The following is a 23868-nucleotide window of genomic DNA, read 5'->3' on the forward strand; positions in this document are numbered from 1 at the left end:
AACCCTATGATCCCCTCACTGGGGGTAGCTGCCTTCAAAGAGGACGCTGGTCCTTCTCAGAACCCACCATGACCAAACCCCTATTGCCACTAGACTTAACTAGACTTAAATCTCAGCCAGATGCGAGAGGACAAGAACTCACTGAGACCCAGGAGGAAACAGCTCACACACCGGAGGAACGGGAGGCCCTTGCTCACCTATATCAGCAGACACCTGGGAAGCACATGTGTGGAAAGGGATTCCAAGGGTTTATACCAAGGAAGCAGAAAACAACACCAGCAATTGAGCCGGATTCATTCACGAGTGCTCTTACCAGAGATTCTCAACTTAAGGTGTTAGTTGTGCAGCTGCAAGTGGCTTTAACAGCTCCCCAGGTTGCTTGACTAAAGTCCAGATGTAATGGTGACCTACACTTAAGGAGGCTGGAATGCCGGCCCTTCCCTGGCGGAAATGGAGGAGGGAACCTAATGGCTTAGGTAACAGGAAAGCTGGGCTGGATGGATCATGTGCAACCTTCGACCCCTCTGTCCCAGCTTGTCCACCACAGAGCCATAGGGCCATGCTGGTAGTCAGAGCTCTGGCACGCAGAGAGTTTGGCAGTCGCCGACGGATCACAGAGCCTCGGAGAGAAGCAGAGGGTCAGACTACTAGGATGCGGCTTGGTCTGTGTAACAGGGAAAACACCAGTGTGGCAGCAAGTACCTGTCCTGAGTCACCAAATGGAGAATCACAGCCTGTCGCCCCGTTTTCAGAAGCCAGCGGGTTTGCGGACCTACAGGCCCTTGATTGAAAGGAAACCCAGGACTCCTCGAAGAGGTCACTGCAATGTCTCCACAAAGACATGCTGTAAATCTCTCTCTAAGTCTTCCCCAAAGGGACCTGTGGCCACGTACTAGAATGACTGTGATTTGGGAGCAAAGTAGATGCTCAAACTTTTCAGATATTCCAAAAAGTAGAGGAGCCTGAGCCACGGAGGGCAAGGAAAGTTTGGAATGGAAGTCAAAGAAGAAAGTCAGACATATGAACCACAACCTCATGATCGATTACACAAACCAGGACCACGGTGGATTTGTATATGTTCTCCATGTGTGCTGCATGGATGCATTTGTTCATCTATACTCATCATTCTCTACTTCTTTCTCCTACTTCATGTCTCTTAATTATATACATGAGTTATTGGAGGTTAACCTTACAATTTAGTTTTTAGGGACCAGAATATTCAGTGAGGCCTTGACTGAATTTAAGGAGTAATCAATGTAGCCTATGCTGGGCACAGTGACTGTGTCTGCTCGTTTTGGAGACAGGTGAGAACTTCTCCATTTGAGAGAGGGATGGATGTGTGTGTCTTGCTGGGTAGCAACATGGAGCTGTTTTGTTGTGAGGAACTTCAGATGTGTGCAAAAGGAGAACATGGGGCTGAGTAGGCAGCACGGTAGACTGAGTCAAGTATGAATTTACTGCCTCTATGCTCCAAAAAACCCTTCAACACAAGCTCCATGATAAACAATACAATTCTTATAAGCTTTCTCCTCTAAAGTGGGCACAGTGCTAAGTTTTCCCAATATAGGATTTTGGAGGGACAGTACACAAGGAAGAGGCTTCCTGCAATTTCTGTCAGGGGCCAAGGAGAGGGCCAGCAGTACCAGCACAAGGACATGCCAGGAAGCTCACCCTAGCCGCAGGCACCACCATGCACCCCTCTGTAGCCTTGCAGCCTCGGCCTGGCAACCACCTGTCTGCAGCCCTCACAACACAGAAACCAAAGCCCCTGCTCAGCCTGCTGTGGCCCGGAGGATCCACACGGACCTGCCACTTCTGTTGCCCCACACACCTGCGCCCAGTCTGCCTATGAGTGCCAGACCCCAGTGTACACCCACGTCTCCAGTTGTAGACTGCCTGCCCCCTGCCACCTGCACTACAGAATGTTGTCCACTGAGTACCCAGTGACTCCAGGAAAGCTAAGCCAGCAACTCCTCTGCTGCCCAAATCACATCTTCTCCACTGAGGTCTGGACTCCCACATGTGCCTTCCTGGGCACTCTCTCTCAACCCCGGGTGCCACGTGGGATTTCTCTTGGTCTCACAGTCGTTCTGTATTATAGTTACTAATTCTTACATTAAACTTCCCTTGTTTAGCCTGTCGTGTGGTTTCCACTTGCTGATTGGACCCAGACTGCCACACCAAGATAGACCATATTCCAGGCCATAAAATAAACCTCAACAAATTTAAAGAATTAAAATCATACAGTGTGTGTTCTCAGACCACAATGGAATCAAACCAGAAAATCAATAACAGAAAGATAACAGGAAAACGCCAAATCCTCGAAAACTAAACAACACACTCCGAAATAATCTGTGGGTCAAAGAAGTCTCCAGGGCAATCAAAAAATACACCGATGCATGAAAACAAAAATAAAACATCTCAAAATCTGTGCTACCCTGCTAACACAACGCTGCTAGGGAAATGTATGGCACAAGATGCTTACATTAGATGAGAGAGAGAATTTCAAATCAAGACTCTAAATTCCTATCTCAATCCAGTAAAAGAAAAGCATAATACACTCAAAGCAAGCAGAAGGAAGGAAATAATAAAGATAAGGGAAGAAATCAATAAAATTGAAATGAAAATATTAGAGAAAATCAACAAAAGAAAAAGCTTGTTCTTAGACAAGATTAATAAATTGGTCTTTAGGATTTCTACAAAGACTGGCACGCAAATGGGGCTATCACTGTAGACCCTGCAGGTATTCAAAGACTCACAAGAAGACACTGAATACCTCTCCTCACATGAACTTGAAAACTTAGATGCAGTGGACCAATTCCTGAAAAAGCACAAACTACCACACTCTACCTAATGTGAAATAGATAATTTTACTTGCACTACAACTATTTATCAGGTTGAATTTGTAATTTTGAAACTTCCAAATAAGAAGTCTCCGGGGCCTGATGCGAAGAATCCTATCTAAATAGATAGGATAGAAGAATCCTATCTAAATCCTATCTAAACTTTTAAATAAAAGTTAACACCAATTCTACACAGCCTCTTCCAGAAAACAGAAGAGGAGGGAAGGCCAGCACGGTCATGCATGCCTGTAATCCCAGCGCTTTGGGAGGCCAAAGTGGGAGGCTCACTTGAGGCAGGAGTTCAAAACCAGCCTGGGCAACCCAGTGAGACCCTGTCTCTTCAAAATTTTTTTTTAAAAAATTAGCCAGGCATGGTGGCATCTATGACACCTATAGTCCCAGCTACTTGGGAGGTTGAGGCAGGAGGACCACGTGAGCCCAGGAGTTTGAGGCTGCAGTGAGCCATGACTGTACCACCACCTCCCAGCCTGGGCAACAGAGACAGAGAGAGAGAGACTCTGTCTCAAAATAAATAAATAAAATAAAATGAGAAGAAGAAGAAGATGGAGGAGGAGAGGGACACTTTCCAATTAATTGTAAGAACCTAGTATTACCCTGACACCACACCACACAAAAACAGTGTTCACAACTACAGACCAATATCTGTCATGAATACAGACACAAAACCTTTCACAAAATATCAGCAAATAGACTTCTGTGATAAGAAAAGGGTTAGACACCATGACCAAGGGATCCAAAGGTGCATGTAATGTAACTCACTGTATTAAAAGGCTAAAGCCGAAAAATCACATACCATTTAATGTAGCAAAAGCTTTTGGTAAAATTCAACACCCATTCCCAATAAAATCTCTTAGAAAAACAGAAATAGAAATCTTCTGAATGTGATGAAAAACAACTATAAAACACTAAAGTTTACATTTTACTTAATGGTGAAAAACACAATGCTTTTTCCCTCAAATCAGGAACAAGACAAAGATGTCCACTCTCATCACTCTTATTCAACAGATTACTGAAAGTTCTAGCTGGTGTAATAAAGTAAGGAAGAAAGACAATATACACACCAGGAAAGGAAAGACATACAAACAGGAAAAGAAAAAACAAAACTGTCCCTATTTGCAGATGACATAATTGTCTACATAGAAAATCCTAAGGAATCTAACTTTTAAAACCTCCAAAACTAATAAGTGAGTTCAGCAAGGACACAGGGTACAAGACCAACACACAAAAAAACAGATTATATTTCTATATACTAGCTTTGAATAATTGGAAAACAAAATTAAATGAAAAATGAAATAACTCTATACTTCCTCAAAAAAATGAAATAGGTATAAATCTAACAAAACACATGCAAGATTTATATACTGAAAACTACAGAACACTGATGAAAAAACTCATCAAAAAGAAAAGCTAAATAAAAAAGAGACATATTGTGTTCATGGATTGGAAGATTCAATGTAGTAAAAATGTCAGTTCTCCCCAAATTGATATACAGGTTTAATGCAATTCCTATCAAAATCCAAGTAAGATTTTTTTGTGGGCATAGACAAGACTATCCTAAAATTTATATAGAAAGGCAAAAGAACTAGAATAACTCAAACAACTTTGAAGAAGGATAATAAAGTGGAAAGAATCCATCTACCTAATTTGAAAACTTATTAGGTAGCTGCAGTAATCAAGATTGTATTATCAGAGGAATAAACACATAGATCAGTAGAACAGCATAATTTTTGTAAAAATAAAATAGACCTGCACAAATATGCCCAGCTGATTTTTGACAAAGATTCAAAGCATTTTAGTAGAGACAGTGTAGCTTTTTCAACAAATGGTACTGGACTAATTGGGTTTCATAAGCCAAAAAAAAGAAGAAGAAAAAAAATAACCGAAACCTCTCATCGTACTTATAAAAAAATTAACTCAAAATGTTTAAAACAGTCCTGTGAAATGTACAACTACAAAGCTTTTGGGGGAAAAAAAAGAGAGAGAGAGAAAATTTTCAGGGCCTAAGGGCATGGGAAAGCATTTCCAGATTTGACACAAAAAGTGTGAGCCTTCAAAAGAAAAAAATGATAAATTGGACCTCATCAAAATTAAAAAGCATGCTCTGTGAAAACCCCTGCATATAAGAGGATAAAAGCACTACCAGCTACAGACCTGGAGGAAGTATTTGCAAATCATATATCTAACAAAGTATTCACATCTAGAACATATAAAGAACTATGAAAACTTAACTTAAAAAAAAATCCAACAACAACCCAGTTAGAAAATGATCAAAATCCATGAAACATATCACCAAAGAAGAGATATGGGTGGCAAATAAGCACATGGAAAGATGTCCACCATCTTTAGCCACCAATGAAATACAAATTAAAACCCCTGTGCACCTATCAGAATGGCTAGAATAAAAAACAGTGCACACCAAATGCTGGGGATGTGGCAATACTGGGTGCATTGCTGGCATGACTACAAAGTGGTCCAGCCATTCTGGAAAAGAGTTCAGCAGTTTCTTTAAAAAGTAAACATGCAACTACTGTTCAAACCCAGCAATTGCACTCCTGGGCATTTATCCCACAGAAATGAAAACTTATGTTCATACAAATAAATGCCTGTACACAAATGTCCACAGAAGCTTTATTTGTAATAGTCAAAAACTAGAATCAGCCTAGATGTCCTTCAGCGGATGAATGTTTAAACCAATTGTGGTATATCCATATCACAGAATAATATTCAGTAATAAATAAGAAGGTACTGTTGACACATGAAACAATTTGGGTGAATCTTTAGAGAATTACCCTGAATGAAAAATGTCAATCCCCGCGCCGGGTATAGGGGCTGAGAAAAGGCTTGCTACCTATGTCCCAAAGTAGCTCTGCAGAAATTCCTGAGTGCGACCTTCCAGCATAGCTCAGCCTTCTCTGCCACGCCACACCCACAAGGGAAGCATGGTGGGTGTCTCCAGACCTTGGAGATAAGACCTGTCTTTGAGCCTTTGCTCTGCCACCTACAAAACTCCATGACCTTGAATAAGCCACTTAACCTCTCCATGCTGTGTTTTCCTTATCTGAAGAGTGGGGCTCATGTTTGCTCAAAGGATAGGATAAGAACAGCAGATGTGATTTGTCTGGACGTGGCAGGTTCTCCCTGTGCCTGTTTCAAACACAATCACACAGAGACCGCCCCACCTCGCCTTTACAATGGTGGCTCCCGTGGGGTCTCTAACCAGGAGAAAGGTCTTTCTGGCTGGTAACCTCTTGGCCCCTCCCGGTGAGCTCATTTCCCCTAAGCAGCTATGCTGTGATGATCCTGTAGGTCTTTTGGGGTAACCCTCCCGCAGGAGCCCCTCCTTCACCCTCCCCTACTTCCCAGCGGAAGTGTCACTAAGGAAGCAAACCTTCCTGCCTCGGTGCCTGAGAATCAGTCGCAGACCCCAAGATCGCCAGAGAACCTAAACATGTGCTCTGATGAATATCAGCCCGTGGTCCTAAATAGTTACTCTCAGCAGGGGCAATAAAGTCAGGGTGCTTAAAAGGCACATTATTTTAAACCGGACCTGACATTTATTCTGTTTTTCCCAGTCAGCTAATGCTATCATTTCTCTAAGTTGCATCCTGTCCCTCGTTACATTTTGGTAGATAACATCTCTGGTTTCATTCTTACAGAAAGATTTGCTACGGGAAAGGAGACATACGTTAGCTCTCAGAGCATGGCTTCCACGGCTGATCCAAGATACCCTCCAGCTCTTGGCTATTTCGGATACCAGGAAGCCAAATATGTGCATAAATACATGGTCTGTTGGCCCTTGTAAATCTCATTGAAAAATGCTACCCTTGGGTGGGTGATCAGTACAACTGCTATAAATAGTATCTCTACCAAATACTTTGATATTTAGATTATATTGTGTGTGTGTGTGTGTGTGTGTGTGTGTGTGTGTGTGTGTGTGTGTGTATTTAAACTTGGGCGAATATAACATGTTTTTAACCAACTCACACCTTCAGTTTAATTAGGTCCATCATTGGGGGAAAAATAGTTTATAAAGCAATAAATATTCTCATAAATGTTTTTATGTTTAGTGTAACAGAGATTGTGGACCTGGTAGCTGATAGCCATTGTACACTGCAGTAATATTTTGACAAAAGCAACAGTAGTGTTGAGCACACAAGATAATTACTGAACTGGGTCAGACTGAGTTTTACATGGCATTCTCTTTTTAACTGCATTCTTGAAAACAAATATATCATTAAGAACACTGGGTAAAAGAGTTTCTTGTTTTTGTTTTTTTTTTTTAAAAAAAAAACAACAACCAACATTTCATATATACTTATGTCATGGAGCATGTTACATACCTTTATGAAGAGTGGAGTATTTTCAGCCAATGATGCTCCAATTCAAGCACAATGACCTGGCTGCCCTGAGCAGACACCCACAGATCGAGAAGGGACCCCTGGGCCGGCCACCTAAGGGTGGATGAGCTCAGTGGCCCTCCCCACAGTCTCTGGAGGGAGCCTGCCACTCTTGGCTAAGAAGGCGTTCTAGTGTCCTCCACCAGTTTCTACTCGGCAGGCAGCATCTCAGAGGACAGAGAGATGCTCCATGAGCCTTAGAAAAAAGAATAAAAGAGTTGAGCCTCCCACGGCTTGGCCTTTGAATCAACTCCATGTTTAACTGAGAAAAGCACCATTTCAAGAAACCTGGAGGAGCTCCAGCAGAGATGACACTTGGTCTGTTCAGAAATAGGATGTAAGTTATTTCCTATACATTACTTAATGTCACAGTAGCAACCCTTAGAAAACAGGAAGAGAGAGAGAAGCAGAGAGAAATAAAAAAAAAAAAAAAAAAAACAGAGCCACAGCACAGTCTTTAGTGACTGTGACTATGGGTCTAACAACCCATAAACAGAGGCTGCTGCCCAGAAACGTAGGTGTGCAGGAACACTGTGTCAGAGCGCAGGTCGCTCTGCGCAGGCGAGCGAGAGTGGGAGCCAGGTGGCCGCTCCCCTGGAGATGTGGTTGGGACGAGTGTTGGCTGAGCCTGCAGCAGTAGCTCCAGAGGTTCCTGAGGGCCCAGGATGAGCATATATTCATGGCTGCTGGCGATGGCAGGAGGCCCCAGCCAAGCATCTCTGTGATACTGTCTTTATTTGAAAATTTGATATTTTGCTCAATATGGATTTGTTTGCATTAATTTTTATTTTTAAGATATTGCACTAAGATATTATCTTGACAACTCGGTTTTTGATTCCCCTGAAATGTTACCCTCAAGGCAAAAGCCTCATTCTTCTCCCCCCTCCCCGTCCCTGCTCTTTCCGCCTCTGGAAGGAGCAAATTTGAGAATGATGGAGGGTGATTACTGTCAAACTCTCTTTGAAAAATACAATTATTCTAAATTGTGGCAGCTGAGAGGCCAAATGGATCTCTAAACTAGAATATGAGCTCGTAGGAACGAACGCCCCTGGGAGGGAGACAGGGCAGACCAGATGCAAAACTGACTGCACAGGGAGTGGTAGCATGTTAACTACTTCACACTGATTTTCTATCGCTTTGAAACCTGTCATTTTTTCCACTGGAGGGGGGATGCTTCTTTGCTCCATTTTGACATCAGTCATATCCAGCTGCTCCTGAATCAAAGCCCTATGTTTAGCTAGATTGGATTGGGGGAAAATTTCATCTGGATAGATGAGTTGGGCTTCAGAAGAACCAAGTTCTGCAGGTTCATGTGGCTTCTACTCCCTGTGCACCCCAGCAGCACAAAGCTGCACACAGGGCTATGCAAGCTACCACGGGTGCATGGGGCCACGGGGCATGTGCAGTGGAGATGGGAAAGAGACAGACAGAAAGCCAGCTCCAATGCAACTCATCCATGCAAGGGGCTCATCTCAGCCGGCATGTGCAACACAGCTATGCCCCCAAGTAAGTGTCTTCCCTATAAGCCAGCAATGGAGGAGCAAAGGCCCAGCTCAGAAGCCGGCCCTGGCACTGATGCTAGTGTCTGTTCTGATTTATTGGTACTTACACCTCTCCCACTGTTTAATACTTTAAGCACCACCCTTGGCCACAACAGATATATAAACAAAGCATCATGGGAACCCAGAAAAAGAGGGTTTGAGGAAGCCTTCCTGGAGGAAGTGACAGCTGAGCTGGGCATTGCAGGATGCATAACAGTTTGATGAACAGAAGCAGCAGCAAGAGGCATGCTAGGGAGGCCTGGAAATGCAGAAGAAGATTCAAGGCTTAGGTGTGCTCTGCTGCTGCCCAAGGGGAGAGGGCGACAGGGCAGCAGGGGATGTGAAGAGGAGAAGACACTGGAAGTCTGCACTGGCACCAGCCAACAGAGCACCCAGAATCTCATACAGAAGAGACGGGACTTTCTCCTGGGGTGGAGGAGAACCCCTGAAAGCTCAGGAGCAGAGAGTTATGAAAGAAGAGAGACTAGAGCAGAAAGGGATGAACCAGGGTCCCCTAGGCCATCATCCTGCCCACTCCTCCCAGGGCATCTGGGCCAGGTGCTCCCCAGATGCAACTAAAGAAGTCCTTGGGAAGGAATCTGTCTCCAGACCCTAAAGATACTTCGATTTGCCTCTTTTCTCCAAAGTTATAGTCTGAAGGCACTTTATTAACATAAATTGATGAAAATATTTCCTGCATAAAAACTACTTAAAAAAAAAACCTTTGGAGTTGATTTCATTAAAAATAAAAATATCAACTAATGAATAGATAAGCAAAATGTGGTATCTCCATACTATGGTACATCATTAGGCTGTAAAAGGGAATGAAATCGGAGCCGTGCTACAATGCAGATGAACCTTGAAAACGTTCACAAAGTGGAGAAGCCAGACACAAAGGACACATATCGTATGGTTCCACTTATGTGAAATGTCCAGAATAGGTAAATCTATAGACAAAAAGCAGACTGTGGGCTGCCAGGGGCTGGAGGAAGAAGGGGAGTGGGAAGGGACTGCTATGAGTACAAGGTTTCCTTTGGGGGTACTGAAAAAGTTCTGGGGTTAGATCCTAGTCGTGGTTGCACAACTTTGTGAGTACACTAAACACCACTGAATCACACCCTTTAAAAGGGTGAATAGCATGGTATGTGAGTTATATCTCAATATAATAAATAAATACATCATTCCCCTTCTAATTTATCTAAGCACCATGATATCGCTTGACACTCCAGAGCACATAACAGATAACCAACAAGCTAAGCATGTGGCAATAGTCGCCAAAGAAAAAGAAGTTCCAAAGAATTATTAACTTGCTTTCTCAGGCCTTTTTTTTTCTTTCCCAAGGAAACAAACAAAAAAGATATACCACTCACTTGCCAAGAGCAAGATTCATTTGGCAAATCGCAGTCTGCATTGACTGTTCTTTAAAACGAAACTGTCTCGTGCAGCTAAAAGCAAAAGCAGCAAAACCATGAGAGGCCATCAGATTCCCGTGTGTCTGAGCGAGACCCAGAAGTGGGGAGAGTAACGCACTCGGGGCAGTGCCACTCTGGCCTCTCTCTAGTGACACACATCCCTAGCAAGAAGCTGTGGTCAGGAGAAGCAGAATGAACCCCAGTCTTTGGGGTTCGGCTCCCAGCCCTTCCCTGTCCCCTAATGTGCAGTCCCATGGCAGGAAGCCCCATTGTGAGGCTGGCAGCTCGCCCAGGGCTGAGTGTGGTTAGGTCTGAGCAGGAGCCTGGGGCCCTGGGGCACCGGCACAGCCTCACCAGCACACAGGGCACCAAGGTTCACCACTCGGCACCTTGGAGGAGTCAAAGGAAGAGCGGCTGGAAGACAATCTCCCCAGGGTCCTGCCAGGAGCTCAGTGACACCCCCACACACACGCACCCTGCTGCCTGCCATCTCTCCCTATTCTCCCCATCCTCCCCCCAGGACTGCACTCACGGCCCCAGAAGTATGTGTTGAATCAATGAACAGGAATGGGTGAGTATTTTTGTGTGTCTGTTTCAACACTCTTGTATTACCAAAGAGCACAATTTGTGAAGAACCAAGACCTCCCAAGCCCAGTTATGACAGATGTCATCTCTTCTCCTCTGGGGACACCTCTGAGCTGCGCCTTAGCAGCGTGTCTCTTGTTCCTGTGCACCTGCCCTTCTCTGGCCCATTGGCCCCTTGTGTCATGAGCGATTGTTGGAACGTCTGTCTCTGCCCTGCCTCACCATGGAACCCCCGTTTCCCGCATGGTGCCTAGCACAAAGCCAGTCCTTGGGCAGTATCTGCTGAGCGACAAAGAATGGTGAACCCCTCACTTCACTGAACTTGCTCTGAGAGACTTAACAAACTTACACGCCAGGTGGGACCTGCCTGCTGTTGAAGCCTCCAAACCATGTCTACGTTCCGGCGCACGGTGCCATCACACCAGCTCCCTGCAGGGGAGACAGTGCGACCCAGCGCTCCGCTCTCGAGCTCAGCAATGCCCTGCCCTGGGAACACGTGCCCACCAGTTTCCATGTGAGCCGGTTCCCTTCACATGCTCCGCTCGGCCCTCTCCATTGTCAAAAGAGCTTCATAATCAACATCCTTGTGTGATGAAAACTGAGGTGGTACCTGTTGTGTCCCTGCAGAAAGGAGCACAGATGTGTGACATTGTGCTAAGGGCTGCTGTTCTCATCTCTGTGCATAGAGAAAAGGGGCCCCCCACCCCGAGGTGGAATTGGATGAGCGCCCCATGCAATTATCTGTCTGCACATCCTCGGGGCCACTTAAATGATGTTTTTATTTAAAGCATGATGCATCCAGCCAGTTTCTGATTATCCACAGTAATGGAGGTCAAGGATCCGCTGAATAATTGAAATGGAAACTTCATTCCCACTGAGAGTTTCTCTCCTCTCCAACTCCTTCCTCCCTTCCTTTGGAAGCATCCAAACAAGGAGAGGGGCGCTGTTGGATGGCAGAGGGGGTGTCCGCCTAGCCTGGTCCGGACTCTATTGCTGACTTGCTCATGTGAAGCAAGACTCAACCTCCCGTGGGTCTGTGCGGGACAGGGCTGGGCCGCGGCCCACCTTCCTTCTCACAGCCACGCTGCGTGTTGTCTCCATTTGTCTCACGTTGACTTGCTTTTATCATCTAATTTGTCCCAAGCTGTAATAATCGTTGATGTGATAATATGTGGGGGTAATATCCATTAAAATAGTATTGCAGTTTTTTAAAGGTATGTCAAAAGGTGCCACCAACCCTGGCTTGGATCCCAGAACAGAACAGGGGGACGTTAAGTGCACAGACCGGGAAAACGCGCATGAAGTCTGGAGTTTAGCTGAGAGGACCGTACCCATATGCGTGTCTCAGCCGAGACAAACATACCCCGGGCTCAGAAGATGCTGCAGTGGGGAATCAACGGATGAAGGGATGGAGAATTCTTGTGCTAACTTTGCAACTTTTCTGTAAACTTAAAATGATTCCAAAATTAAAAAAAAAAAAATTATTAAAAAGAAAAAAAAAACCAGTCCCTCCTAAAGCTAAAGAAAGAAAGTAAAAAGTTAAAAAGAAACAAAAGCACCCCCAGGGGTTTGCATACCAGTCTTTAGGAAAGGTTGATGGGATCCCGTGTCTGAATTTCCTGATACATTGAGCAACAGGTCGGGCTGGGCTGGAGCTGCTTTCTCCGGCCTTGCCTCCTCTGGGGAGGCTGCTCGGAGAGAGAAAGATGGATGGGCCACGCTGCCGTCACCAGGGGCTCAGCGGGCACAGGGCGGGCAGAACTTTGCCAAGATACTGTCCTTCTGACCCACAAGATAGTTTCCCCCAAACTGACCTTCCCTCACCTCCTCTGACCTGTTGCCTCGTCCCCTGTCCCCGAGCAACAAAGGCCGTTTGGAAAATCGGTGTCCTCGGACCCTTTCTGGAAGAGTCCCCCGCCAAGCTAGCGGCCACGCCCTGTCCTCGTCACGGGCCAGACTGTGACTGTGGCGCGTTGGGGGAAAGGCGCCCATTACACGCAATGTTCTCCCTGAGGTAATTGCCTTCTGCAGCTCCTGTCCCCAAGCCCTTGCCGCAGGCTGCGCGCTCTCAGCGTCACACGTAACCAGAGCGCCCGAGGAGCAGAAGAAAAGCCAGGGAGAGCGAGCGGGGCACGTTGTTTCCTTTAAATTGTACCCTAGTTAGGAAGGCGCGCTGTGGCTCCCGTGCGCTGCTATCAGGCGTCTAATCACAGAGTGTAAAAATGAAATTGTTTTCAGCACCTGAAGTGATTTTGTTGGTGTCACCCACTGTTTTTGTAGATTAATTTTGTTAGATCAAAAAGAAAACGACTTATACTTCAGCTGTAACAAGAAGAGCTTGTTCTCCCTCCTCTCACCACCAAAAGTTTCTTATGTAAGGAGTTGGTTTTCTTATTTATCATTTCTTTAAAGGGAAGAATTCACTCATCCAGATGGGGAACAAAATGGCAGAGCTGAGACCCCACCACACCCATCACTTGGGGGGCTGGCTAATCAGTGTCGGTTGGATATATTTACAAAAACAATATGTTTAAACATTTCAATAAACAGATTAAAACACAGATTTGTATATTAGCCTCTGCCAGCTGCTTTTCCAGGCCAAGAATACTTTTGTCCTTATGAAACCGAATGAGGACTGTTCCTCGAATCCAAGTCCTGGCCTGAGAGACCCTGGCCCTTCCCAAGGATTTGGTATTCTCTTCCTCTTGGTGGCCTCTGCTCTCTCATGCTGGCTCTACGTCCCACTCTCTGTCCTCTGAGTATGTTCTTACTGTAAGTCCCCTCAAATCCTTTTTGGAAGGAGGCAGAGCTCAAATTATAAGCCCCTTAATTAGCCTCCAAAGCCAGAGTTCAGAATCACACCCACACCCGAAAGAGCCAGCATGACCTCAATTCGCTCTTCTCTTAGCACAGCGATCACCGTCCCCAGCTTTCCACAGAACTTGTTTTTATCTTGTTTTTTAAATTTTTCTTTAGAAAAAGAAAAAAAAAAACACTTTATCAAGGTATGTGTTTTGTCTTAAAAAACAAAAATCCTGCCTTTGCAACATGGGTGAGCCTTGAGGACATCACACTAAGTGAAATAAGCTGGGCACAGAAAAGACAAATACTGTATGATCTCATTTATACACGGAATGTGAAACAGTCAAGCTCACAGAAGCGCCGAGTAGAACGGTGACTACCAGGGGCTGCGGGAGCGGCAGGTGGGGAGTGAAGGTTGACGTGGACATGGTTTCAGTTATGCAGGATGAGCAAGCTCTGAAGGTGCAGACTAGCATTTGTGGCTAACAATACTGTGTCACACACTTAAAATATCCTAAGAGAGTAGATCAGATCTTAAGGTATCTTACCACAAACGATAATAATAACATGAATGGGGGCAGGAAGAAACATTGGGAGGTGATGAAGACATCTATGGTGGTGATGGTTTCACAGGGGTAAACTTATCCCCAAAACTGTAGAGTTGTATACACCGAATATGTGCAACTTTTTTTCAGAACTTGCTTTTAAGTGCTTGGAATTCCAGTCTTTGGTTGAGCACCAGAAAAAGCACACCAACTCACTTCTATATCCTCCAGGCTGAGCTTCACCTCACACCTGCGGGTTTTCTAGCACATCTCTCAAGGCCAGACTCTGAAGACGAAATCTTTCCAGCAGAGGAGAATTTCCCCTTTCACTCAGCGACCCAACTCATCTCTCACCATTCCCAAAGGACAGGGACTCCTGGAACTTAGAGCCAATGGTGTTTTGGGGGTTACCTGGTCCAGCGATATCAAATCCAGTTCCGTGCCCTCCCTCCGGCCACACCCAGGGCAGACGCTACAGCTCGGCCATGGCGCGCTTCGCCACTGGGCTGGGCGGCAGAGCCTGCTCGACCCGGGCCTCTAAGGCAATCATTCCCAGTAAGATTTAGCACCGAAGCTAAAAGCAATTTGCCACATCCTCAATTTAAAGATCACTGAGCAAGGAAGTTGACCAGCTAATGAACGAAATGGGAACCCGAGCCCATGGCATCACCCAACACCAAATTCCAGCTGCTCCTGCTCCCAGCAGCATGTTCTACGCACATACATGTAAAATGCAAATGCATACACAGGTGCACATGAGCAAGAACACTAATGCATCTGTGTGCCCATCCCTGCCTGCTTCCCTATCTGCTCAAAAGGGTTCTGCCTTTGTCTAATCTCTTCCTTCCCTTCCTCCTTCCTCTGAAAGGATTTTGTCTTTACTAGATTGTTCTATGGTCTTTTGTGTGCTGCATAATCAAGATAATTGGGGAGAAAACAATGACAAAAGCCAAATAGGAGGGTTCTAAAGAAAAAAAGCAATGAAAGAAGAAGACATTATTCCTCCAGGTGTCTAGAAAATTACTTTCGACAATTACTCACTGTTCCAACAAATATGTATTGAGTACCAACCATGTTCCAAGCTTTGTTCAAGAACACAGGACCAGAGAAGAATAGGACAGATAAAGCCCTGGCCCTCAGGGGGCCGATGTTCCAGGCTGAGAGACGGCCATCGGTAAGAAAACACATAAATGAGTGAAGTCATTTTAGGCAGAGTTAAGTACGATGAAGGAAGAAAACTAGAATGGTACAGGCAATGAAGGGGAGCGGAGAGGGGCATCCCAGAAGAGGTCCAAGGGCAAGGGCACCAGAGAGAGGGGTGATGGACGCAGAGGTCCCCAGGTGGACACTCACTTGGCACATTACAAAAGCCAGCAGAAGGCTAAGACTTACGTAGGGTACAGCAAAGAGGACAATGCTGGGGAGAAGCCAGAGGGCGTGCAGCAGAGGACAGAGCTCTGTAGGCCACTGGAGGAATTTTATCCTGAGTAGCATAGGACTTAGCAAAGAGGTGAGGAAAACAATTGAGAAAGACTAGCAGGATTGGAGCAGAGGGAGGAACTTTTAACAGAGCTTGAAGGAGAGGGACATTGGCGCTGCCGCGGGGTGAGAGAAAAGTGGATGGGAGAAGAAAGAAGAAATGCTAGAGTGGGGATGTGGCCCACGCTTCTGCTCCACACTGCTCAGGAAATACAATCGAGGGACCTGAGTTCTGCAACGGGTTTCTGTCTGCTGCCTGAGACCGGGCCCCACTAGGGTGACGTGGGCCTCGTGTGGGATTTGCCAACACGTGCGTATGTGCACGGGCGCATCCTGGGAGCCGTGCCCCTTTCTGGACGCGTATGTTTCCCTCACCCTCGGTGGGAAACACAGATCCAGCCTCTGCTCAAATGTCCCATCCTCTGTAAAGTATGACCCACTGCAGGCAGAGGAGTCTCCCCCACCTCTGGGGTGTGGAGGCACCATGCACACTCTTCACCCTCGAGACCTGAGGACCGGGCATTGTCAGGGCTGCCTCACACTGCGGTGTTTCTCACCAGACCATGCGCCCCATGCAGATGCAGACAAAAGTGTCACTTTCTTAGCCTAGCTCCAAGAAGGTACTCGGTAAGAAATTGTCACATGAAACCTCTCAGCTGTGCTGGGAGAGCAAAGATTGCTTGTGGATGTTTCAAAGAGAGAGTCTGCTTCGGCAGGAAGCAGCAGGGTAGCAATTCTCCCCCTGAGACCACACTGGCCAAAGCCTCTTCCCGCCCTGTCCTTGACCTCCTGGAGTTCAATTTGATGCCCCCGCCTCACTCGCCCTTCACGGGGTGTGCTAGTGAGGCCCTCGGGACAGTCAGACATGCTTGTCCAGCCTTGCAATCACGTCTTGGCAGCGGGGCCGGGGCAGTGCCCAGCACAATTACGCGCTTGGCCTGTGTGCCTTGGCGCTGGCTGCCCCGACGGAGCAGCTCCCCACTCCCACAGCCTTCCGTCCCCCGGGACAGTCTGCCCCTCGAAGATGTGCCCAGCCCAGTGAGGAGGGCCAAACAGAAACCAGGCCCTGACCTTCTCAAAAGTCAGGCGGTGGGTCTTAAGTATGCTTAATATTGTATCTTGTTGACTCCTTCCTGTTCCCCTTGGGTCCCGTCCCGCTGGCTCGGACGGGAGGAAGCTGGAGCCTGCGGGCTGTGAGCCAGCGCACGTGTTCTCCAGGCACGGGTGGTGGGGAGATCCAGGGGCGCTGGGCTCAGGCCGAGGGTCTGCAGAAGACGCCGTTCAGGCGCTAACTAGTAAGCCACTGGGTGTGTTGGGCTGAGCACGGCAGTAGCCAAGTGGGACTTTGGCCAAATGGTACAGGCCACAGCTGGCGAAAGTCCAGCTACCTGCCTTCACCCTTGCCCCGTGCAAAACCCTTCTCCACCACCACCAGAGGGATCTCATCCACACGTCCCCACTCCAGCCGACACCCTGAGGTGGCCCCACTGCTCTTGGGATAAAGCGATGTCCTCTGGCCTACAAGGCCCACGTGCGTGGCCTCTGTACACCTCCCAGCCCCTTCTCCGGCCCCACTCCTCGTGGCCTGCAGCCCAACCACACACTGGCCTTTCGGCTCCTTGAACTCCAGCCCATGTCAGGGGCCCCAGAGGAGCCACCGTGTGGCCTGAAACGCACTTTCCACTCCCCAACTGCCTCCTCCTGAAACTTCGGTCACCTCGTCCTCAGGGAACCTCTCAGAGGCTGCTCCCTGGCCAGGGCAAATGCCCCTGCTCACCACAAATGGAACAGATAGTTAGATGGGGCACACTGGCTTACAACGTAACCCTATAGGGCTGGGAATTTCTACCTTATTCACCAGTTTGTAGCTCATGGCTAGGCATGCGTGGATGGAGGGACGGAGGGATGGAGGGATGGAAGGATGCAGGGACAGAGGGATGGAGAGATGGAAAGATGGAGGGATGCATCCTGCAATCAAACCAAATGGCCCACAGATTCCCCTACACTTTGCTTTCGCTATTTCCCTAGCCTGGAATTCTACTCCCTCCCCTAATCCACATGCCCACGTCTACGTGGCCATCACTCACGGCCTCCTCCAAGGCCTCTGAGACTGTACCACTCCCCCCCAGCTAGAAGTGATCTCCCCCCATCTTGAACCTCAGCAGCATGGTCCCTGTGACACTTTTAGGAGAATCTTTACCTGCTTCACATTGCAGTGGATTTAGCTTGGCTCCCGGAACTCTAAGATCTCCAAAGACCAGACCTGCACCTTGTTGATCACAAGCTCTTGCTAGCACTAAGGTGAGTCTGGCACATAGCAATGACCATCACTATTATGACGGATCAGGCAATATGCCAGTGGGACCACCAAGCCACGCTGTGAGGGGAGCACTGTCATCACATACACCATCTTACACATGAGGAAGGGTGGCTGGCAGAGGGGAAGAAACTTGCCCCAGACCACTCAGCCAGGGATCGACAACATTTGGGCCCAGGCTATCTGGCCCCATGTTAGCATATTAGACCATTAAACCAAGTCCCCATGTCAGTGGACACCTTCCTTCATACTGCCAGACAGAGGGGCGAGGGCAGTCCACCACCCATTGGTTTCCCTTGGGCTCTGAGCCTCCTCCCCTGGAGAACATCTCCCAACACATGGGGTCATGGATGGAGGGACGCTGGCACCAACACTGGAGGCCAATTAACCATGCTAACCCTAAGAGCACAAATCCCAAACGGTTGTAGTTAAAACTACTACAAATCTCCACAAAGGACTTTTCAAAATGGTGTTTCCTCTTCAAAAATGCCAGGCCCTGGGATTTAATGCTATCTACCTTTTATTCACCTGTTAGCCATTCACCTGCCCAAACTGCAGAGCGTGGCAGTCAGTTACAGCTGAGACTGAATCTTGGCTCGGTGTCTCGCCAGCTGTGGGCAAGTCCCCTTCTCAGCTCCAGCATGTCCATCTGTTGAGTCAGGGCAACAAGAACCGCAGGCACGTGGGAGAATCCAGCACAAGATGCTCACCACAGGCTCTGTGTGTCATGAGCACGCAGCAAATGCTGACAGTAGTGTCACTGTGGTTAGAGTTATTCTCCTGACAGGTGGCAATCCTGGGGCATCCCAGCAGGAGGATGCCCAGAGGGATGCAGAGCCCCAAAGAGGTTATCCCAGGAGACAGGAGCCATGTGGCTTGCTGGGAATACACAGATCACGGTGGCAGGTCACGCACACATCAACACGCCCTCCTAGCCTCACGCATCCACCTCCACACCAGCCCCCTCGCATCCTCATTCACACGGAGCGAACACGTGTGTGCGTGTGCCCCAGCCCACATGCACAGGGAACGTGGGCCTCTCTGGGGCCCAGTAGCTTTCAGCCTGCTGCCCCTGCCGCTGCCGGGAGCCCAGGGACGGTGGGGTGCTGAGCTCGTGGGCCTCCCATCCAGGCAGGTGAGCCTGCCAGGCGGCCAAGCGTATTTGCATATAATTTGCATGTGTTGCCACAGCCGTTCCCATCTCAGTACAGAGCACTTCCAAGCTAACCTGTCATTACTGCTCCTCCGGAGCTGGCTGCCTACCCGCCCACCACCAGCGAGTACTACTCGGGGAGACAGGCCAGGAGCTGACTGAGCGCTCGGGTGAGTCACACAGCCTCCCTGGGCCTCAGTTTCTCCCCTGGACAATAAGGAAAGACAAGCCCTCCTTGGGCAGACCCAAGCAGGGGGCCTTGCACACAAATGTGGGCTTCTGACCAGAGCAAGGGCTCGCCGGAGCACAGTGGGCTGTTTCCCCATTGCCAGAGGGGCAGGGATCAAGTCTGGAAGGGGAAGTTTGCTGCAATGCTCTTCACAGATGGCGTTTCTGAGTCCCAGACAGTATGTGGGCCCTGTGCTATGGTTACTAGTTGTAGCAAATTTATAAAAATATAGGATGCCTGGTTACACTTGAATTTCAAAGAAACAATGGGTACTATTTAGTATAAGTATATCCTGTGCAATCTTTGGGACATGCTTATACTAAAAAAAGAATTCATTGTTTACCTGAAATTCAAATTTTAACTGGGCATCCTGTATTTTATCTGACAGCCCTACCTGTGACCTGAGGCCCACTGGCTTCTATTATTATTAAGAATATCCTGTTTTCTCACAGTTTTTACCTAAACTCAGAGGAATATGGTCTCTATTTCCTAAATGTGCAGCTTCCCAATCTAGGATGGGGGGGCAGAGGTCACATGTGAGGTAAATCGAGATTGTTGAGGGAAGGGAGGGCGGGAGAGAGGGTTGGTGGGGGGAGAACATGTGTTTCCTAATTTAGTTAGAAATCTCAAATCTGTCCCTCTTTGGTTTCTGTGAGGAGCCCGGTGGTTATCATTTCGAACGTGAGGCCACATTTCCTGTGGCAAAGGGTTTGTGTGTTTTCATCAACACAGCCCGTTTCTAGGGCTCCTCTCAGGATGTGAGGCCCGTGGGTGGTCACCGAGGACGAGGGGAGTCAGGGCAGGGTGGAGGGGCCTGCGGGTGGGGCTGTGGGGCCCTGGGGCTGGGGTGAGGGGCTGGCCGGGATCCCTGGAGGGCCTTTGCCCTGCGTGGGCCGACAGCCCTTCCTCCAGCGCCCAGCTCAGCAGCCGCTGACGCACACCAGCCAACAGGGCCCTTTGCAGAGCACATCGGGGGCACCGGGGCCTCACTGCATCCCTTACTTGTGCTGGGGGGGCCGCAGCGGGGGAGGCAGAGGGCTCAGGCACCTGAGTTCGAGCCCCGGCTCCACCACTCACTCAGACTCACGGTTAGCAAAGGTGTGAGCTTGGGCATGGAGCGTGTGCAGGGCGATTCTGTGAGAGGGATTCTGTGAGAGACAGCGTGTGCAGGGTGATTCTGTGAGATGGCTCTGCAGTCTCAGTTGAACCCAGGCTTTTCACGCCGGGGTGCACAAGACTCTAGAATGGACACTAGAGCTAAACATGTGCCTCACCCAGGACGGACAATTTTCCTTCAAGATTTTTTCTGGGGGGAAGTCTTATTTATAGTAAGATCAATGGATATGTTACAGAGTGTAATGCAAAATTCATGTCTTTTTAAGAAAAAGTGCAAAAAGTAAAATATATAAGGCTCTATTCCCCCTCCATAACATGGCAATGGAGGGGCCCAACCTCACAGGACAAAGATTAAATAAAGAAATGTGAGTAGGCCCGTCCACAGCCCAGCAACAGGCCACAGTTACAGCTTCTTTCATTGGAACTCCACCACTGAGACTGCACCCAGGGATTAAGATCCCTTCATCTGGTCTCACTTGTCAGACCTCCACATGCTCAAAGAAATCACAACGCAGCAAAGGGAATCTCAGTTTGGGCCCCAGAGGAAACTGGTTGGTTTTCAGTTGATTTTCTAGTGGCATCCTCTGGTCAGAACTCAGACAGATGGCAGGGGTCTGGAAGCCACTCGCGTTGTCTGACCTGTCAAGATGGGCACCCACCCTGTACATGTGGCCAAAGATGCAGCCAAAATGGATGAGGCCAGAGACCCCCGCTACCAATGGAGACACCATCTGCTGGCTCTACCCCTCATGGCCCCTGGCGAGGGCTGAACACAAGTGTTCCCTGCCCAGGGTGCCCCACCTGCACCTGCTCCCCCAGGGCGGACATACTCTGGGGAAGGATACGGTAACAGTGTCTAAGATACAGGGGTGTGGTCAGGAGGGCAGGACTTGTCCCAGACCCGTGAGTCTGAGATGGGTGGGCGTAGGACACCTGAACACCTGTCTGAGTGGGAGGATGGAACTGGGCCTCATGACACGAGGTCCAAGGCCAGCCTCCAGCTTGCACACACCCTCTGTTCTGACCCTTCTTCAGAACTTCAGAAATGCAGTAGGAGCCATTCTTACTTTGCTAGTAGCCATCCGAGCTCATCTGCACCCTTTGTGTCTCTCCCCTCAGCACAGGCCAGTCTCATGCCACAAGGCATGGGGGAAACCCTCCCAAACTACTCTGGAGAGATCTCCCGCGTCTCTGCCTTAGATGGGCCAACCACAATGACTTGCAAACTAAACAAAGACCACACATGGGTCTTGACAAATGGCGCTGCTCAACTAGTAGTCTATGGCTCAGCCTGACTCTAGGATAGTCGGAGAATATACTGAATAATTTAAGAGAGTACAAGGGATGTCTCTTCTAATTAGGGGCCATGATGCATTCGCGCTTTCTCGTTGACTTAATAACTGTTGCAAATGTACAAAAACAGTTGTCCTAACAGTGCGATGACCACTTGGCCTGCAGTTGCTCCTTCTTGCCTGTTATCCCCAGCCGTCACCTCCAGAAGCGAGGTGTAGCACTCCTGATAACGCATGTTTTAAATCGCCCTTTGGCTCCACGGCCTCACCTCTGCAATACAAACGGGCTTTGGCGGGGTAATTAGCCTCTCCCACAGTTTCAGCCAACACATGCTCAACCGCAGTCACATAATTAGTTCCTGCTAAAATACTACACTTTGTCTAAACTATAATGGAAGATGTTCTCTGGTTATGAAATCTACTTTGTCAAAATCAGTGTTGTTTGGAGATTAGGGGGCCTTGTTCTTCTTGCTTGTGGTGGGAGAGCTGTCCCCAAAGCTTTTTTTTTAATTCCAACCCATGATCCAACATCTTTTTTTTTTCTTTTTTTTTTTTTTTTTCCAATTTCAGCTTGTACAGCCTTTCCTTTTTGAAAAACAAAGCATAACAATTGCAATTCTCCCTTGGCCAGTGGCCAGACATCCAAAGGCTGGAGCCAGGAGGTTAACGGATACACCCGGAGAGGACAAGGTCAGAGAGCAGAACATTCTGGACACATGTTTGTGTTGGAGACCAGACCCCAAAGGACTGGGAAGTGCCCGTACGTGAGGGTCGGCACCTCCGGTTTGAATGACACGAGAAGGCCCTTCAGAACCTGTGTATGAAACATGCCTGTGACATTAATTAATGCCAGGCAAAATGTAACAGCAGATCTTGGAAACTAAAAATAGATCTTTGCCAACTGATTCATCCCTGACTGCACAGAATTTGGAGCTTTTTAATCTGCTTCTCTTCTACATGTACGTTACATTATGGCCTTTTTTTGTCTTTCTCTCCATCTTTGTTGTTCTTCATTTATTTCTCTCCTTCTTATTGAGAGGTTTAAACCTTCCAGAAGTGATGTCCCCACTGGGCTACCCTCCGCCCCACAGGCATGCTCGGCAAGCCAGGAGATCCCTTCTCTTCCTGGCCCCCATGTCTGCAAGCCATGTAACATGTACTTAACATTCTCCATGCCGGGGTCTCTGCCTGTTGCACCACACACAGAACTCTATCGCTTCGTTTCCGAACACTGTCCCTTCTATTTTAAACTTTGTTGATTTCTACTAGGAAGGAAGCCTATTTCATACAGATTAGCTGGACAGCTGGGTCTGATTGCTTCTGATTAGCAGGCTTGGGGCTACTAGGGAAGCAGGTCTCCCAAAGCCCCTTGGATGGACAGCCATTCCACATGGCCCCAAAGCGCGGGTCACTGCTCACGTTAGGCAGGAAGGGCCAGCAGCAGCCTTAGTCGGAAATCAACAGGTCAAGCCAAAGGCAGGGTCACACCTTCGTCCACATCTCAGGGTAGGAGGCTGTGCTGAAAGGTGGAGGAGGGGGACTAGGAGGCCCCTGGGTCCAAAGCTCTCTCAGGGACCGGAGTGGGGCTTGTGTCAGAGATAACTGCGTGTGCTTGGGAGGAAGCATCCATCATGCTTGCCTGATAGAATCACTCGGGAGGCAGCAGACCAGGCTCAGTGACTAAGATCCCTTCACCTGGCCTTGCCTCCCAGACCTCCAGGTGCATAAAGAAATCACAAAGTCCTCTCTCACCTTTCAGTGGTCAGTCCACAGGCAGGTGGGGCTGCCGCGCTCTCCCGAAAGCCGGTGGCTCCGTTGAGGCAGGAGCTTTCTCCCTGCTCGTCCCATCTCTGCCTCTGCTTCTCTTTATGCTTCTCTAGAGAAAACCGAGTGCTGGGAATTTAAAAAAAGAAAAATTGTGTGTGGGGGGGTGGTGGGTGTCGGGGGTGCGGGCGGTGGGTGTCGGGGGGGCAGGGGGCACGGGGGTAGGTGTGCAGCCTGCCCTGGTGTGGGTTCGGGGGTAATGGCCGACGCTGGGGATATGGTTCGCCTGCTGGAGCTCAGTGCCACGGCAGCTCCGTGTGTGGGTGGCAGCAGCTACACGGCTGGGTTTCAAACCATTACACTGAACATTTG

At 48.3% G+C, this 23868-nt stretch overlaps 1 protein-coding gene across 1 annotated transcript in view; it reads right to left on the reverse strand.

Moving 5' to 3' along the window:
* Window positions 1-23608, reverse strand: part of ZNF831 (zinc finger protein 831) — a 106476-nt gene extending 82868 nt beyond the window's left edge. Inside the window, exon 1 of the mRNA XM_075993391.1 lies at window positions 23485-23608. The gene's annotated coding sequence lies outside the window, so the exon portion shown is untranslated. The remainder of the gene's footprint in view (window positions 1-23484) is intronic.
* Between the last annotated feature and the right edge of the window lie 260 nt (window positions 23609-23868).

The sequence above is a fragment of the Microcebus murinus genome, chromosome 16 (assembly GCF_040939455.1).
Source record: "Microcebus murinus isolate Inina chromosome 16, M.murinus_Inina_mat1.0, whole genome shotgun sequence".
Classification (NCBI taxonomy): domain Eukaryota; kingdom Metazoa; phylum Chordata; class Mammalia; order Primates; family Cheirogaleidae; genus Microcebus; species Microcebus murinus.